The sequence below is a fragment of the Talpa occidentalis genome, unplaced genomic scaffold (genome assembly GCF_014898055.3).
Source record: "Talpa occidentalis isolate TD23 unplaced genomic scaffold, MPIMG_talOcc4v2.1 talOcc4.14, whole genome shotgun sequence".
Classification (NCBI taxonomy): domain Eukaryota; kingdom Metazoa; phylum Chordata; class Mammalia; order Eulipotyphla; family Talpidae; genus Talpa; species Talpa occidentalis.
The window spans coordinates 27,230,381-27,249,978 of record NW_023601433.1 but is presented as its reverse complement, the minus strand read 5'-3'; the positions used below and the strand labels follow the sequence as shown (position 1 = coordinate 27,249,978).

Below are 19,598 nucleotides of genomic sequence, written 5' to 3'. Positions count from 1 at the left end.
TTCTGTATTCAAGCGTCTGTCCTCCCTGCATCTATGCAGTGAACACTCAGATGCTCATGGGGCTGGAATCTGATTCCCTGTCAATTGTGAGTCTGTCTGTGCACAGGGATGGGGACTCTCATCTGCTCCCTCTGTGGCAGAAAACACAGATTCTCTGGGACAGGACAAGGGGACCTGAGACCTTGGCTGGTCTCTGTGTATCAGGTTCCTTTCCTGATATTTTAGGATGAGGATCCTTCCCAAGGAGGTCAAGGCCTTGGCTTTTGGAGAACTGTCAGGTAGGGGAGGATCATTTGTTCTAAGGTATAGCCTGTGAGGTGTGCACTTTCCCCTAATGTCCTGAACAAATGTATTTGTCTTCAGGTTCCTGCTGCTGAAAATATACAATGTGACTCACTGACACATGCTGAGACGTTGCACCTGGACCCCCTGAGAGGCCCTTGTGCCCCTGGGCATAGACACCCCTGATGAGCTGCCCCTCCCAGTTATGTGTAAAGAGGTGACTGAGACTGGACAGGGCGAGGGCCTCAGGGCCACCCATCTTGCTCCCAGCAGAGCACCCCACACAGCCCTTCCCTGAAGCCTCCTCTCCTCCACCTGCCCCTAGAGTCTCCTAGGATCTGCTGGCTCCCCAGGGCCAAGCGTCACCTGTCCCTTCTGGGTCTCAGTTCAGCGTGATACTGGACTTTTGCACCATCCTGGGAGATCGGACTTTCTGAAGTGACCTTGTTAGGGGGAAAAAAGGATGTCCCAAAGCAAATTCCATATAGGCTTTGTGGACTCCACCCCCACCCCAGGTCAAAGCCAAAGACACTGGGAACTCCAAATCCCATTACCACCAAAGGGAAGGTGGCTGGGACCTGAGGGTGGGGTTAAGCAGCCAGGTGGATACAAAAGGCAGACACGTGGGCTTTGGGGTCTCTTTATTTTTGGGTTCTTGGCCAGCTCGCAGCACCCGGCTAGCTCAGTCGGTAGAGCATGAGACTCTTAATCTCAGGGTCGTGGGTTAGGGCCCCACGTTGGGCGCCAAGCTGTTATAGAGCAACCCCGATATTAAACGGGTTCCTGGCTGTGGGTCCTCACCCGCGCGCTTTAAAGGGACTTATAAATACTCTACTACAGACACACACAAAAGGGTTAATAAAAGGTTTATTTACAAAAAAAAAAATAAGAAAAATGTACAACTCAGGGAAAAAATAGGAAAATAAAGTCTTTAATACGTCCTACCTGATCCAACGACCTGGAAACCCAAAGTCACTCTCAGAGCTGGCTGGACGCTGCGAGCTGGCCAAGAGCCCAAAAATAAAGAGACCCCAAAGCCCACGTGTCTGCCTTTTGTATCCACCTGGCTGCTTAACCCCACCCTCAGGTCCCAGCCACCTTCCCTTTGGTGGTTTTTTACATATTTTTTACATATTACAAATTTTTACATATCTGCTGTCTTGTTTTGGCTAATGCCTCCAAATTTTTTTTTGGTTTAAACTTATGAACTATTTTTCCTGGAGTGGAGGACTTTTGCTTTCCACAATGGACAAATACCTGGAGAGACTGACTGCATCCCAACCTCCATATATTCGATCTTCATCACCATGGAAATGGTGGCAACAAGTGAAAGGGGGGAATTGTTAGGGGGAAAAAAGGATGTCCCAAAGCAAATTCCATATAGGCTTTGTGGACTCCACCCCCACCCCAGGTCAAAGCCAAAGACACTGGGAACTCCAAATCCCATCACCACCAAAGGGAAGGTGGCTGGGACCTGAGGGTGGGGTTAAGCAGCCAGGTGGATACGAAAGGCAGACACGTGGGCTTTGGGGTCTCTCCATTTTTGGGCTCTCGGCCAGCTGGCAGTGTCCGGCCAGCTCTGAGAGTGACTTTGGGTTTCCAGGTCGTCGGATCGGGTAGGATGCATTAAAGACTTTATTTCCCTATTTTCTCCCTGAGTTGTACATTTTCCTTATTTCTTTTACTCTTGTAAATAAACCTTTTATTAACCTTTTTGTGTGTGTCTGTAGTAGAGTATTCATAAGTCCCTTTAAAGCGCGCGGGTGAGGACCCACAGCCAGGAACCCGTTTAATATCGGGGTTGCTCTATAACAACCTGAGCCTGGGAATTCTACTAAGATCTCTCTATGGAGAAAGACAAGTCATCAGACTTCTGAAACATTTCCTGATGATCAAGCCACCTCTAGATCTATTCCCAAATCAGCCTCCCTGGTGGTGGAAGGGGTTTAGCACTGCATATGAAGAGATTTGCAGGCTCTGCAGCACGAATTTGCTCCCCAGCCGGCCTGGGAGTAACACACATGGAGCACCAGACCTCTTCGTTCTTCCCGCTGCTCCCCTCAGCATGTATTTCAGTCAGTCTGCATGCTCTGTTCCCCACTTTGTCTGGTGCATCCTCTCACCCTCCGCATCTCTGGCCTGTATCCCAGTTCTTGTCTGCATAAATAAATAAACTTTAAAAAATTTAAAAAAAATAATTTTTCATGAGATTTACAGGATTGACCTTCTCTCTGAAAGTGATTCTGCACCACAATAGTAGTAATTCACAAGAACACTTGTCATTCCTTTCACTGATGCAGAATCCAAGTGTTGGGTGCTGACACCATGTTGAAATGTGTCATTGTACTGAATGTCTTGTCTTTGAGAAGGAATCAGCGTGGACGCGTGTTACAACATTCCCTCATTGCTGGAGCCTCAACCCGGATATGCGTGGAGAGTGGAGCTGTCCTTCCCCACAGGAGCCCTGCTTCATGGGACCCGCCACTCCCCTGGAACCTGAGAGAGCAGCTGCAGTGACAGATGCTCAGGACTTTTCTCATTTAGAAGCTTCCACATTTTTCTGCTCTGTCTCCTGCTGCATCGTTGTCGTGAGGATTCTGTTCTCGTGTTTGTTCCTGTGCAGATGAGTCTTTATGGGTCTTCACTGGGGAGTCTCTCCCTATACTGTTCCCTCTGGCATGGGTAGAGCTGTGTTCCTCTTTTCCCTTTAGCTCTTGGTTTGCTGAATCTCAAGCTCTGTATATTAATAGGTTTTACCAAATTTGGAATATTTGGTAAAATATTTGGTGTTTTCTCAAGTATATTTTCTTTTTCCAAATATTTGTTCTAGCCTCCCTTCCTTCCCCAATTTCTCCCTAGATCCATCGCTATACACATTTGGACAATGATGTTCTCCTGTACCTCAGATAACTGGTTGTTTTTTCACTTTTTTCTTTTCTCTCAGTATCAAATAATGTGTTAGATGGTTACATCATAAAGATCAGTAATCTTTACATTTGTATCAGCAATTATCTGCCAATGTCTTCCATTGTATTGTTAAATGACAGAAAGTATCACGTTTATTGCTAGAATGTCAATTGTGCTCATATTTTAATGTGTCCCATGTCTTATTTAGCATGTTCCTTCATCTGCTAAACTCAGAACAAGGGAATATTTTAATGATAATAGTCTCCATATATAGATACATGACATCCAGAACATTTAACTGTCAGGATGGGCTCATTAAAGTTTATATTATTAGGGCAAATATATTGCTAAATCTTCGCAGAAAAATTTTGATCAGTGCAAAAAGTTGTGCAGTGTCCCTTGCAAGACACTGGAGACCTGTATATATGAATTTTTTTTTTTAATTCTGTAAATTCCCTGGACACATTCAGTCCTTGCTCTCCACTTGCTTTTTTACTCCCTTCCGAGGCACGAGATCAGCCTAAAGTTTGGACAAATTTCCCTACTAGTGAGCAAAGTGCTCCTGACAGGCAACCAATGCCTTACTAGGATCTGTCTCTTCTGACCAGGGAACAAGCAAATATGACCTTGTGTGCCTGTGTGTGAGCAGGTGTGTGTGTGTGTGCTCGTGTGTGTGCGCTCCTACAAGAAGCTCCCTCTGATGTCACAGGGAGGTTATTCCTCCTGCCCATCCTCTTCCTCCCTCACCCCTGTGCTCACCTGTGCTTTAGAATCTTTGCTCAACTCCAGAGCTGTCTCTGCAGTTCCTCGTGCTCTGCCCTCTCAGTCTTTCTACCTTGGTCCTCAATCCCCACAACTCTGTGGTCAAGGAAACACCTGGAGCCCCTTCCTGCAGTCCTAAATCCACTCAGGACTCACAAGTGCAGAGAATGCCAGAGAGCTGGGGTGGGGCAAAGGACTTGGAACCCGGGTCACCTCCTCTTGCCTGTGTCTCATCCTCCTGGGGCTGGAGGAGAGTGTGACCCAGATGGGGACAGGCTTTTGTCTCACTTCTTCTTGGCCCCGTGTCACTGTGGGATGAGTATAACTGCTGTCTACTGACTCACAGTAATAGTCAGCCTCATCCTCCGCCTGGGACCCACTGATGGTCAGGGTGGCCGTGCTGCCTGAGGTGGAGCCTGAGAATCGGTCAGAGATCCCTGAAGGCCTCTGAACATTATCACCAGCAACACCAATGAGATACACAGGGGCCTGGCCAGGCTTCTGCTGGTACCAGATAGCAACAGTGTTTATTCCTTGGCAGGTGATCGTGGCCGTCTGTCCCAAGGCCACAGAGACTGCCTGTGGTTGACTCAGCTCAGCAGTGACCACTGAACCTGCAAGAGGAGAGAAGAGAGGTGAGTGTGAGGATGAGGGTCATTCCCAGAGGGCACAGCCCCTGCTGCATCCCCTGTGCTGAGCTGAAGTTCAGGCCAGACAGATTCCTGGTTTCTGTGTGGGTTGATCATAGGGTCAGCACCTGTGCAGACAATGAGAAGGGGGAGCAGGAGAGGGCTCCAGGCCATGGTGTAGATGTCACAGGATCAGCTTCTAAGCCTGCAGCTGGGAGGGGTGATCAAGGTCTCTCTTTTCCTCGGGTGGCATGCAAATCTACTTCCTACCTCCCGTGGCCTTGCTAGGCTTTGTGAAGAACAGACAGAGCTCTCACATGGAAGACTGTGAAGTGCAACCTAGTGCCTGGTCTGTACTAGAGATTCTAAGACCCTTGTGTGGCTTGTGAGACAGTGCTTCCCGTGCACACAACACACGCTCACACACACACACACACACACACATACACACACAAGTGCTTTCACACACAAAAAAAACAAACATACTTCCATCGGTACCTTGTACCACGCCTCTGGTTTGGGACAACCTTCATCACTCCCTCTACTAGGGAGAGCACATGTGGGGTCTCTTTTGCAGGCTACAGGAGGGAGCTGTGGGGACAGAGAGTGAGAAGCCCAATTCCATCCCCACACAGGGAAGTGGGTGATGTAACTTCAGGCAATAGCTCTTGTTTATGTTTAAAGAATCTGCAGGAGACATGGCTGGATTGAAAGTGTAAATAACGGAAGCGTGAATAAGAAAGGAAGATGAATAGACTGACTTCATCAAAAATAGACTGACTTCATCAAAAATCCCAAATGCTAGTGGGGTGAGGAGAAGTGGGGCCTTCATGCCTGAGGGATGGTGTGAAATTAACCAAACATTTGAAAGAGTTTGCAGGTCACTGAAGAAGCAAAACCTGCATTTCTCCCACCTCTGGTCCTGGGTCACATCTCTAGGGCCCCATGGGTGACTTTTCCCCACATTAGCTGCCACAGAAGGAAGGGGTGCACTTATTCCAGAAGCGAAGAGGACTAGAGAGGGTGAGTGAAGTTCTCACGTTCACCTTTGGAGAATTGGGACGAGCAGGACCTGGGAGGGCCAAGGTCAGAAATGACACTGTTCTGGGTGAACCAGAAAGAGCCTGGGTTGAGGAAGGGGAAATCCTGGCAAAGGGCCAAGTCTGGGGCCCACAAATGGAGACAGCTTCTCCCTGACAGTTGCTCCCGCTGCCTGAGGGGGCGCTGCTGGGCCGTGTCTGGGGCAGCTCAGGCACATGGGTGCTGCTCCCGCCTCTTTTTGGGGCTGGTCAGTAACCCCAGGAGAAAACAGTCCAGACTGATGGAGCTAGAGTGGTCTCTTCATGATTTTGTCCTGGAATTTCCCCGAGGATTGCCCAGATCCTGGGGCTGCAGCACACACAAGCTCTTCAATATCCTGCTCATGTTTTAATAGTTGATAAGAGATGAAGATGTAATAATCTGTCATCAGTGTGGATGCCACTTGGAGTCATGGAAGACTCCATTGTCCCTCCGTGATCTCTTTCCCTACACATCCCACAGCAGCTCTGGAGCTTGTCAGCACAGTGCTTGGAGGAAGAGATGGTTTTCTTTATAAAATGCGCACAGTTGACATTTGTACATTATCCGGGGGCCCAGGGATAACGCCTCACCTGCATGAACAGATCGGCGGGTGTAGCCCCACGAAGGATTCTGAAGAGGCGTTTCCTAGAGCAACATGAATGAGCCCACCTGACAGTCACCCAAGATGAGAGCGGGAAGGAGTCTTCACACTTTTGTACAATATCATCTGCACATGATGTGTTTAAATGGAATAAAATCAGAACTATAATTTTTGTCTGGTGAGAAACTTATTTTTGAGTCACATGCATGTGACTTAAAATGAGTGTGCCTTTTGTGTTTACATTGTGCGATGCAGTTCCCACACACATGCACTGCAGCAAGTGGGAATGCAGAGTCAATGTATTGTGGTGTCCACAGAAATGTGCTAATTAACAATATTAATGATAACATCCAATTAACAATATTCCATTACTAAAAAGCACCCCACTCCTCATCTGTTACTCTTGCCACCCAGCACCCATTTCTAAAAAAATGCTGTATTTTGCTGTATCTCTACATTTCTCTATTCAGGATTCTGAAACTAATGGAATCATACACTATATGGTCTCGTAGTGACTCCTTCACTGCAAAATGTGTTCTAGGTTCTTCCATGTAGTGGCATGTGGCAGGAATTCATTCCAGTTTATGGCTGAATAATAGTCTACACTGTGAACATACTAGGTCTGTTATCCTTTACCCAGGATGGACATTTGATTGTCTGCACCACACGTGTAATAGGCATGACAGTGTTGTTGTGGGGAGTCACCCTTCCCTTTCCCATTCATGCAGGTGCACAGGACACATGTCTTCTTATGATGGTAAGTCTCCCGCCTGGGCTGAGTACTGATCATTATAGCGAACCCTGACGCCTTTAATCAGTGCAGTTACTCCATGGGAGCCCCCTGAGCCGGTTATCTTGGGGTTTCAGCTGTTGCAGGTGTCTGCATCCCCCTTCCTGCAAGATCATAGCTGAGCGCAGGTAAAAACATTTTGCTGTGTGGGCTTGAGCTCAGGTGATATCCTCAGTGCTGTCAGTTACTATGTCTCTTCTGAACCACCAGTGTGTTCTTCTCTGTTATTAAAGCCCAAGGAAAATGACATAGTCACTCCAAGATCTCTGCTCTCAGGTGGCTGCAATTCCTCCTTCCAGAACCCAGTGTCTCTGGCATCACCACCCAGGGATAAAGCTGCTGCCATGTGCTTCCCTCCCCTAAAAGTCTGCCCCGCCTCCCTGGAGACTGTCTCCTGTGCCCAAGCAACAAACAGTCCTTTGGTGCCTGAGACCTCTGTCCCCCTGCCTGCTCCTTCTGGGGTCACAGTGGGGAGCGATGTCCATGGTGTCCAGAGTCCTGTGCTGTCCCACAGAACATTCTCCCATTTCAGTGGGAGTTATCAGCATGACTGTGAAGAGTCATCACACCTTTCTTGGGAACTGCGCACAATGTCACTCCCTCAAAATGAGTCTCCACATGATACAGGTGTCAGTTGAGGTGACCTGTGCTGAGGGATAGCAGGGGGGACAGGGATCTGTGGGCATATTCAATAAAGCATCTCCCTTAGAATAGTTTGCAAAAGACCTGGGGATAGGACTTTGAAGCAGAACAGAGAGGGTAATTTTGTGTTATAGAAGTGAGCTCGCCTGTCCACACTGCTCGGCAGTCATCTTCCCAGGAGTAGAGCTCCTTGTGGTCTCCTACTTCCCCAGCATCTGTCATCACCTTAACCATGGGAATTGTGTCTAATTTGTACTTAGCGCCCTGACCTGGACTTGGCTGTGGCAGCTCCCTCACTAATTGGTCACCATCTAACTGGACAGGCAATGACCTTCATCTGCCTCCCCTGTACATTCATGTCATCACTTCTACAGTTTGTCTATCTGCATACAAGGCTACTGTGTCACTTTATTCCAAATTATAACCCATAAGCCCTGGGTGTGTGTGCACGCTGTGTTGTGGGAGGGTGTAGACATATGTCCCTGCACCGCTGTGACCGCTCCCCTACAATGGAAGGATGGAGGGGACCCATTACCAGAGGGTTCCATTGGTGATCCTGTTTAGGAAAAAGTAACTATAAATCCTCAGTCAGAACAAGTGGTCATTGGGGTGATGAGGGTGGGACAGGGTCTGTGAGCTCCATGACTCTGCAGTCCTGGTCAGCAGTCACTGCAGTCTGAACCCTGATGTCCATCAAGATCCTGTTTCTCTGCATCCTCTCCACCCCTCCCCAGACACCAGCCCCCAATTCTATACAGCCCATGTGGGAGTCATCCAGGCCCCAGGAATCAGCTAGACTTCCCCCTCAGGATGTGCCATTGTGGGGCCAGGCCCAATCACATCTGATCAATCCCACATCAAGCCTAAAGACCAGGGTCACTTAGTCCTTATGTTTGCTGTGGAGAATCTGCGAGTCTCATAAGCTGCTACCCATCAACCAATTGCAGTTGAGGTGGGTCCCCCACAGGCTGACATGTGATGGGGTCCATTTCTCCCACATCACTGTCCACTCCCCCCCATCCCTGCTGCTGAGCTCCCAGAAGGTGTCCTGGTCATTTCCTAGAAAGTCCTTTGGCAGACGTGAAGCCATTGGATGCACCAACAGCTGAGAATCTACCACTTTAGGCTTCCAGGAGCTCTGCCCTGAGGCTGCCCAGCTGTACTGGTCTCAACATGCTTCTGTGTTATTCTCTCTGTCTGTAGTGCAATGAGGTGGGGCGGCAAATGCAAATCTCTCTCCATTTCCCAGGATTTGACTCTGTCTTGTCTTTGTCCTGCGCCGAAGGACCTCAAGCTGTTGATTTCCTGAGGTTAGAAGAAGGACCAGGTGTGGGACATTGTGGGAGGTGGTTTTACAGCTGAGTGTCTTCAAAGGGAGCATCAGTCATGCCCAGTGCACTTGAGCACAGCCCAGTGTCTGGACTGGTTTGTGGCCCCAAGCCAGGACCACAGCGCCCCCTGGTGCCCAGGATGAAAGTCATCCTGCATGTGCTGACAGTCACCAGCATGACTGCTTCTGACCCTGATGGAGACCAGGCCCTGAGTGAGTGTGACATGGGCCCCTCACCAGACACTTGGAATAACCCTCTGCTCCTGTCTACTAAAAGAGGAAACTGGTGAGGGTAAGTGACTTTCTCTAAATACCCAAGAAGTAATGGATAGGCTAGAATTCTCACTCAGAGCCCATAATTCACCCCCCTGCCCTCCCCTCACTGGGAATGATATTTTCCTCGTTCCCTCATGCCAGACCTCCTGGCATGGACCCCAGCTTCTGTATTCAGGAGTCTGTCCTCCCTGCGTCTATGCAGTGAACACTCAGCTGCTCACGGAGCTGGAATCTGATTCCCTGTCAAATGTCTGTGCACAGAGGTGGGGACCCTCATCTGCTCTCTCTGTGACAGGACAAGGGCACCTGAGACCTTGGTCAGGCTCCACGTGTCACACTCCTTTCCTGACATTTTAGGATGAGGATTCCTTTGCAGTGAGGTCAAGGTCTCTGCTTTGGAGGATTGCCAGGTAAGCCCATGAGCATTTCTTTCTATGGTATAGCCTGTGATGTGTGAACCTTCCCCTAAAGTCCTGAACAAATATATTTGTCCTCAGGCTCCTGGTGCTGAAAATGTTTGATGTGACTCACTGGCAAAAGCTGAGACTCTGAACCTGGACCTCCTGAAAGGACCCTGTGTCCCTGGGCATAGACATGCCTGACATGTTGCCCCTCCCTGTTGTGTGTAAAGAGGTGACTGAGACTGGACATGGCCATGGGCCTCAGGCCCGTCCATCCAGCTTAACACACCACAAAGGCCTTTGCCTGACGCCTTATCCTCTCTTGGTGCCCCTCAGAGTCTCCAGGGCCTGCGGCGCCTCACGACCCGTCCTCAACCTTCCCTTCTGGGTCTCTGTGCAGCGTGTGGCCAGTTGTTAGCACCATCTTGGCAGAATGGACTTTCCTAAACAACCTAAGCTTGGGAAATTGGCAAAGATCTCCCTATGAAGAAGGACAAGTCATTCAACTTCAGTGACATTTCTTTATGATCAGCCACCATCTAGATCAATTCCAAAATAATTTGTCATGAGATTTAAAGGATTGACCTTCTCTCTGTAACAGATTCTGCACCACAATAGAAGTAATTCACAAGAACACTTGTCATTCCTTTCACTGATGCAGAATCCAAGTGTGGGGTGCTGACACCATGTTGAAATGTGTCATTGTACTGAATGTCTTGTCTTTGAGCAGGGATCAGCGTGGACGCGTGTTACAACATTCCCTCATTGCTGGAGCCTCAGTAGCCGGATATGCGTGGAGAGTGGAACTGTCCTTCCCCACATGAGCCCTGCTTCATGGGACCTGCCACACCCCTGGCGCCTGTGAGAGCAGCTGCAGGGACAGATGCTCAGAGTTTCTCTCATTTAGTAGCTTTGCCATTTTCTGCTCTGTCTCGTGTTCGCATTGTTTTCATGAGGATTCTTTTCATAGTGTTTGTCCCTGTGCAGATGAGTCTTTCTGGGTCTCCATTGGGGAGTCTCTCCCTAAACTTTTCCTTCTGGTGTGGGTAGAACTGTGTTCCTCTTTTGCCTTTTTGCTCTTGGTTTGCTAAATACCAAGCTCTGTATATTAATAGTTTTTACAAAATTTGGAATATTTGATAAAATATTTGGTCATTACTCAAATATATTTTCTTTTCCAAATATTTATTCTAGCCTCCATTCTTTGCCCAAGTTCTCCCTAGTGCCATCGTTACAGACATTTGGTACCTTGATGGTCTCCTGTACCTCATATAACTGGTTGTTTTTTCACTTTTCTCCTTTCTCTTGAGTATCAAACAATATTTTAGGCTGTTACATGACAAAGTTCAGTAATCTTTACATTTGCATCAAGTAATTTTCTGCCAATGTCTTCCACTGTATTATTATATCTCAGAAAGTATCACGTTTATTTTCTTTTTTAAAAGATTAATTAATTTATTTATTTATACAAACACTGGGTACAGTCAGAAGCGGGGAGGGTGAGAGAATTCACCAGAGCCAGAGCGGGGAGCAGAGCAGGCAGAAGGACCGAAGTACACTGCTGAGGGGAGCAGCGGGTGGCAGGAGAGGTCTGCGCGCCATGTGGGACCCTCCTCCAGTGGCCAGGAGCATCCGGGGATCCAACTGGTACCACAGAGGCTGCGGGCAGCCCTGCAACCCAGCGCTCAACTGCTGCGCCACCGGGGAGGCCCAGAAAATATCATGTTTATTGCTAGAATGTCAATTGTGCTCATATTTTAATGTGCCCCGTGTCTTATTTAGGAGGTTCACTCAACTGCTTCTCTCACAACAAGGGAACATTTTGATATAATAGTCTCCATATCTAGTTACATGAATCCAGAAAATTTCAGTGTCAGGATGGGCTCATTGAGGTTTGTATTTAGGACCAATATATTCCTAAATCTTCACAGAAAAATTTTTATAAGTGCCAAAATTTGTGCAATGTCCGTGCTAGACACTAGAGACCTATCTTTATGTCTTTTCTTTAATTTTCTTTTTTTTTTTTTTTTTTTTTACATTTTGGTTCTTTAAATTCCCGGGACACATTCAGTCCTTGCTTTCAACATGCATTCTCTTCTGAACCACGAGATCAACCTAAAGTTTGGACAAATTTCCCTACTAGTGAGCAAAGTGCTCCTGACAGGCAACCAATGCCCTACTAGGATCTGTCTCTTCTGACCAGCGAACAAGCAAGTATCACTGTGTGTGCCTCTGTGTGTGAAGGTGTGTGCACTTGTCCATGTGTGCCTGCATGTGTGTGTGCACCCTCCATACAAGAAGATCTCTCTGATGTCTCAGGGAGGTTATTCCTCCTGTCCATCCTCTTCCTCCCTCACCCCTGTGCAAATCTGCGATTTAGAAACTTTGACAACTCCAGAGCTGTCTCTGCAGTTCCTCGTGCTCTGGCCTCTCAGTCTTTCCACGTTGGTCCTCAATCCCCACATTCACAGAGCCAGAGAAACACACAGAGCCCCTTTGTACAGTCCCAAAACCACTCAGGACTCACATCTGCAGAGACTACCCGAAGCTGGGGTGGGGCAAAGGACATGGGACATGGGTCACCTCCTCTTGCCTGTGTCTCATCCTCCTGGGACTGGAGGAGTGTGTGACCCAGATGGGGATGGGGTTTTTGTCTCACTTCCCCTTGGCCCTGTGTCACTGTGGGATGAGTATTACTGCTGTCTACTGACTGACAGTGATAGTCAGCCTCATCCTTCAGCCTGGGCCCCGCTGATGGTCAGGGTGGCCGTGCTGCCTGAGGTAGAGCCTGAGAATCGTTCAGGGATCCCTGAAGGCCTGTGAACTTGATCACCATCAACACCAATGAGATACACAGGGGCCTGGCCGGGCTTCTGCTGGTGCCAGAGGGCAGCAATGTTTATTCCTTTGCAGGTGATTGTGGCCTTCATACCCAAGGCCACAGAGACTGACTGTGGTTGACCCAGCTCAGCAGTGACCACCGAACCTGCAAGAGGAGAGGAGAAGAGAGGTGAGTGTGAGGATGAGGGTCATTCCCAGAGGGCACAGCCCCTGCTGCATCCCCTGTGCTGAGCTGAAGGTCAGGCCAGACTGATTCCTGGTGTCTGTGTGGGCTGATCCCTAGGGCCAGCACCTGTATAGACAATGAGGAGGGGGAGCAGGAGAGGGCTCCAGGCCATGGTGCAGATGTCGCAGGATCAGCTTCTAAGCCTGCAGCTGGGATGGGTGCTCAGGGCCTCTTTTATCCTCGGGTGGCATGCAAATCTACTTCCTACCTCCCTGTGGCCTTGCTTGGGGCTCTGAAGAACAGACAGAACTCAGCTCCTAGAAGAATGTGAAATGCAAACTAATGCCTGGTCTGTACTAGAGATTTTAAGACCGGTGGACACAGGGCTCTCTCTCTCTCTCTCCACACACACACACACACACGCACAAACACACATACAGAAACACACACTCACACACACACACTTCCATTTGTACCCTGGACCACCCTCTGCTTTGGGACAACCCTCATCACTCTCTCTAGTGAGGAGAACACACATGGGGTGGACTTCGCAGACATGAGGAGGGAGCTGTGGGACAAAGGTCACACTATATGAGCGACCCAATTCTATCATCACACAGGGAAATGGGTCATGTAACTTCAGGCAATAGCTCTTTTTTTACTTTTAAGAACATACAGGAAGCATCACTGGAATTAAAGAGTAAGTTGCGGTACTTGTATGACACCAGACATGTGATGTATGAAAGAAAGATTTATACACTGACCTTATCAAAACTCCTATCTTTTGATTTATAAAACCTCCTCTACAGGGTAAAAGAAACAAGTAACAGGCATGAGAAAAGATTAGCAAAGACATCTCCAATGACTAGCGAGTGCAGAGAGGATACTAGGAAATGTGATCACACACAGTGAAGACACAACCACTGAGGAAAGGAGAGTGAGCGGGACCAACACTTGTGTGTGGAGAATGTAGGACAGCAGGAGCAGGAGCTGGAGCTTGTCATGTGTCATCTGGAAAACACCATTGTAACCTGATAGAGGGTGTCCCCATGTGCCATTGATGCCGGAATTGTCAGGCCTAGTCTCCCAGCCAGGAACGGATTCCAGGCTGCAGGGCAGCGCTGAGCCCAGCCGCTAGACCCCCCACGGGTTGGTGTCTCACGAAGCCGCAGCAGGAACTTCGTAGAAGCTCAGGCAAGCAAGCGAGAAGAGGCAGTTTGTTTAGAAAAAGTTTATTGAGGAGAAAAAGAGCAGAAATAAAGTGGGACTCCCAGGCCAGGGAACCAGGCCTGGGAGGGGCAAGGAAGCCAAAGTGAAGTCGTGTCTCAGGGAATATATACTTTCTTTCCCTGATTATTCTAAAGCTCTACCAGTCTCTTTGTGATTGGTTAGTTCTCGGCTGTCTCACTTAATTTGCTACTGAGTGCGGGATCTTCACATTCCTTATCTAACAGCTTTCTCTTTCCCCATTTGTTGCATCTTTAAATTTTGGCCCAGTCCTCTGGATGGACATCCCTGCATTGAAGTTAAACAGCTGCCCTTCTAATGTGACCATAAATTAAACCACTCTCCATTTCTCCAATCTCCGCCTCCCTTTACCACCTGAAGGAAACCAGGACCAGCATTAACAATGTTGTCCTTGGTCCTGGCATGTTTGTTTTTCCTAGTGGAATGGGTTACTTTCCCTTGCTTGTCCTTATCTCTGAAGCCTCCCTAAATTTTTCAGAGGTCCCCTCCTGCACTGTCCCTAAAACTGCCTAATAACCCTAGCTTGCCCTGTCTCACCATCAGATTGACTGATGTAGAAAAGAGGACCACAAATACTGACAGGGTGAGGAAAATTGGGCTCTCACACCTGACTGATGGGATGAAATTAACCACAACTCTGGAGACACCTGCATTTCCCACACAGGCCCATGGTGGTTCTCTCATACACTTACTTCAGATCCTGAGAAGTCACATTTGCAGAAGGTCTAATCACTGATAATCATGACACCTTTGTGCACAAGAGCTTCTCCAGGTGCTGTCCCGAGAGAAAGCAGATGCCAGGCCTGGTGTTGGTTACCAGATTCTGTTTCATGAACCATGGAATCCTACTCAGCAAAGAAAAGGAAGATCTCTTCTTTCTTCAGTTTTTAATCTAAACTTTTTGAACATCATTGTTCATTCTCCCCTCAGGAGTAATCCCCAGAACATTCCCACCACCAAGTCACCCATGACCGTCACCATCGTCTCCTGTGCTCTTCCCTCTCCTGTTTTGATCCCTCTCCCTCACCCTCCCCAGCTGAATGTCTCTGATTTGTATTTTGCTGCTAGTTCTGTCTTTTCTTCCCCTGATCCCTGGTTTGGTTTCCCTATTCCCTCCTGTAACAGAAACCATCCAACATTTTTCTTATCACGCTGAGCATGATCAAAAAGGAAGGACCCCTTAAGGCAACAATAACTAAGAGGCCCCAGGGAGATGGTGCTGAGTGACAATGCCAGTGCCAAGGCTACCCTCAATAGTCACATGTGCAGTCTGGCTTCCCAGTTCCAGAAGGAACAGGGAGCTGGTGGTCACTTTGAAAGGAGGAGAAAAGGCCGGGGAGTTTGCACAGCCAAAGTTCATTAGGAGCGAAGCAGGACAAATCTTTATTTAAAGCAGAAGCAGCAAAGAAAGCTCCTGTTCCTGGGAGGGGACTAGAAAATGAGCTGCTATTGGTGGAATCCCTGAGGCTGCCCTTATTGCTGGGGTGGTAGGTGTTGGATTTGTTCTTCCTTTGATGGGGTTTTGCTTTGAATTTTTTGTGATTTTCAGCTGCTGTTCCCTGGCCTGGATCTGTCCTGCTCTCTAGATGTTGGTGTTGCAACCCCTTCCCTGGACTCTGTCTCCCCATGTCCCTGAGCTGTGTCCTAACCTTCATGTCCTAACTCAGAGGGACTCTTTTTTTCCCTACCTATCCCCTCTGAAAAGATACTGTGAGATGAAAGAACCAGTCAGAAAGTAATGCCTGGGTTAGGACTGGAGGGCGCTGGCAGGAGGGGGAGGCGTGTTCTTAAAGGTCAGCACACGGGCCCCTTGGGCTAAGGGAACTGTTGGTATCTAGGCCCTAAGGGTGGATCTAAGAACCCACTCTTAATGCCTTCTGGGACCCTGGGGGGTGGGAGGGTGTGGTTGTTGTGGAAATTTACCCCTCCCCTGGGGCTCCTCACTAAGATGGGGAACAGCTGTGGGGCAGAATAGGTGACTGAGGCTCCTGGGGTGAGTGTCAGCATCTACCACATGCTGGTCATGTCAGAAAGGCAGCCTGGTCTCCAAGGTCTGTAACCACAGTCACCTCCTGGGGTGGGACCCCACATAGCCCCCACCTGGGGTCTGTCCTGGCTGGCTGAGACTGCAGGGTCTTCCAGAAGACTGGGCTGTGGTTGAGCTGGAAAATGAGAGAGATCAGAATCCAGCGATGTCGGGAGTGGGGGTCCCCAGACCTCCTCATCATCTTTCATCTCTTCCTGTCATCCTCCTTTGTACCCCAGGTGCAGTTTGTCCCATCGGGGCCTGTGGTTAGAATGTGCATGTGAGGAAGTTTCCTTGTTAAACAACCATCCCCTTTTGAAAAGTGATCATAGCTTGGTCTCATTTTCCAAGTGGTGTTGGGTCCTTGTTGTGACAGCCCCGACACCATTGACCTTGACACTCTAGGATTTCAATACTGTTTTATAGAAGATGGAGGCTTTTGAAATTCAGACCTGGCTAAGAAACCCTGTTTAGGCTCCACGGTCTCTGAAGGCCACCAAGGTCATGTTCTTTGCACAGAGGGAGAGCTCTGGGGACTGAATGGTCAGGGGTTCCCCAGGGCATGTGGATCCTTAATTCAACGACCAGGGACAGCCCGTGACCAGACTGTCACCAGAGAAGGAAGAATCACTTCACTCTGGAGAGGGTCTCTTAACTGTGGCCACAGATCTCCATCCAGGGCCCACCTGAGAAGCAGGTCTGCTCCTCCTGAGCAAAGTAGTTGCAGCCTGAACTCACAGTCAGCCTGGAGGAAGGAGAGGCCGGGGCAGTGGTGAGGGTGTCCCTGATGTGCAAGAAGAGGGGGTCAGCTCCCTGGGTACAGGCTCTATGGCTGTGTTTCCCAGGTGATGCCCCCTGGATCCTGGTCCCATCAGTGTCCTGGCAGCACACTGTGATTCTCACCCTCAGAATATGGTCACTGCAGTCTGGGGGAAGGACTGGCTGAAGCTGTTCTGGTTCCCAGACCCCAGGGCAGGTTGGTCTCCCACTGAGGCTCCTGGGCAGCCCAGCTTTGTCCTGGGGCTCCTGCCTGCAGCTCTGCTGCCCCCTGCTGGTGGAGGAGAGCTCATGCCAGGAAGCTCCTTGCCAGTCACCCCAGACCCCTGTCCAAGGAAAGAGTGTTGAACAGAGTCCATCCCTCCCCTCTGCCAGCTGTGACCCCTGGCCTCCTGGCAGAGTGCAGGAAGATAGAATACAGGGTACAGGAGGGCAGGCCACATCAGTTTTTTAAAGCACATCCCACCGGTCAAGTGCCCTAGCAGAGGTGATTTGTTCATTTGCAAATTTGAAGTCTGGAACCTGAGTGATGCTCTAGGGGCCCTGCCTTCATGTCAACTCAGATTCAGGAAGAAGCCTCCCCCCTCGGCAAGGGGAGGCTGATCATTACCAGAGGCCACTGGTGCTTCCTGACCCGAAATTCAGTTGCACTCACCCCTCGTGATTATATACCACGGTTTTTATCACCATAAATGTTTCAGAGTTCATGTTGAAGTGTTTCTACCTCAGCCTCGTCTGAACTGCCGCTTAGATTTTTGTCTTTGTATTTATTGTTGATATATTCTCGCAGCCCAAACTTTGGTATAGCTTTTCAATTCAGTTGATAGCCTCTGCTCTTAGTTGTGATATTTGATTACTTACAATGAAAGTGGGTGTTAATGTATTTTCAATACACCATGTTTTTTAAACATGTCATAATATTATTTTAAACATTTTCTCATCTTTTGTTGCTTTTTCCTTTATATGCTTCCATGTAATTGAATAGTATTATGATTCCAATTTATCTCTGCCCTGTTTTTGCTTGTTAACTGTAATCATCTTGTAATTATAATTTACAATTTAATTTATATGATATTACATCTTGTCACATAGAGTGTATGGTCCATTGTAACCATCATTTATTTTCACTCATTTTGCTACAGTTATACAGCAATTTACTGTTATGTGCATTATAAATGCCAACATACATGGTCAGTGCCTATTGCTTTAGACAGTAACATGTCTTTTTAATAGATTTCAGCAATAGCATCTTACCTATGTAGGTGTATTCCTGATTCTTTTCATTATTTCTTTAAGATTCAGATTCTCTCCTTCTGCCTAAGTGGGGTTACTATTATTTTCTCTTCTTGGTCAGCTGATGATTAATTCTGTCCTTTTGTTACATTAGAAAAAATAAACCTGGTGAAAATTAGAAGCATTTTTCTTTTATCGTCTTAAGGATCTTAACCAACATCCTCTCCTCTGAATTTTTTCTCATCTGATTTATCTTCATGCTGTCCTGCTCATGTATTGTCTCTTCTCCCTTAGTACTTTCAACACTCTTTCTCACTGTCTTAAACAATTGATATCGTTCTTTCCTGGTTTGACTTTATCCTCTCTGTGTCTTATCCTTGTCAGTTACTGAATTTGGAGGAATGGTTGCTTAGAATGTCAAGTATTGCCCTGTTTAATTGTAGCTCTTAGTTGGGGTTTATTTGCATGTCCCTACTCTCAGGAACAAATGGGAATCATCATAATCATTTATTTTACCTCCTTATCTACAATTGGTGGGTAATTTCAAGACCAGTTTGGGATCACTGATTTTTTTTTTAATAATGAGGGCTCTTATTTTCTTAATTCTTTAGAGGATAGTTATGATTTATGCCAGATATTGTGAATGATTCCTTGTGTGGTTCTGGACATCTGTGTCCATTTCTAAGCATTTTAAAATGGCTTTATTCTGTAAATTACTGGACACTGTTCAGTATTTGCGTAACAGAGAGAGCATGTGTGCATGTGTGCATGCATGTGTGTGTGTGTGTGTGTGTGTGTGTGATGCAGGCAGCTCCCTCTGTGTCTCAGAGGAGTCTTTCCTCCAGCACATCCTGTTCCTCCTAACCCCTGCGCTCCCCAGTGCTCTTGGGAATCTCAGTACAGCCCCGAGGTCTCTCTCTGCACTTGCTCTTCTCTGTCAACTCTGTCCTTCCACCTGGGCCCTCAATGCCCACACTACTGTGGTCAAAAAGCACAGGACAGCCTTGTCCTGTGGTCTCACCTCTCCTGATCTGCCCAGTGCTGATGCTGCCTGGGAGCTGGGGGGAGGCTGGGGACCTCATATCTGGGACCCGGGTCAGAGCTGCACATGGCTGTGTCTCCATCCCCCTGGGACTGGAAAAGAGTGTGACCAGATGAGGAAGGGGTTTGTGTCTCACTTCCCCATGGTTCTGTGTCACTGTGGGATGAGAACGACTGCGGTCTAGCGACTGACATTAATAGAACGCCTCATCCTCAACCCTGGCCCCACTGATGGTCAGGGTAGCCTTGTTCCAATAGCTGGAGACTGAATTGGGCGGGGACCCTCGGGTGCCGGATGCTACCATCTATTATCCACACAGGGGCCTTGCCAGGCTTCTGCTGGTGCCAGATAGCACCAGTGTTTATTCCTTGGCAGGTGATCGTGGCCGTCTGTCCCAAGGCCACAGAGACTGACTGTGGTTGACTCAGCTCAGCAGTGACCACTGAACCTGCAAGGGGAGAGGAGAAGACAGGTTGAGTGTGAGGATGAGGGTCATTCCCAGAGGGTATAGCTCATGCTGCACCCCCTCTGCTGAGCTGAAGGCCAGGCCTAGGCTGCTCCCTGATTTCCTTGTGGGCTGATC

At 48.3% G+C, this 19,598-nt stretch overlaps 1 non-coding gene across 1 annotated transcript; it reads left to right on the top strand.

The window, feature by feature from the left end:
* Positions 1-953: 953 nt before the first annotated feature.
* On the top strand, positions 954-1,026 carry TRNAK-CUU (transfer RNA lysine (anticodon CUU)). The gene has a single exon. It is a non-coding gene; the product is annotated as a tRNA-Lys (tRNA).
* The last annotated feature ends 18,572 nt before the right edge of the window (positions 1,027-19,598 follow it).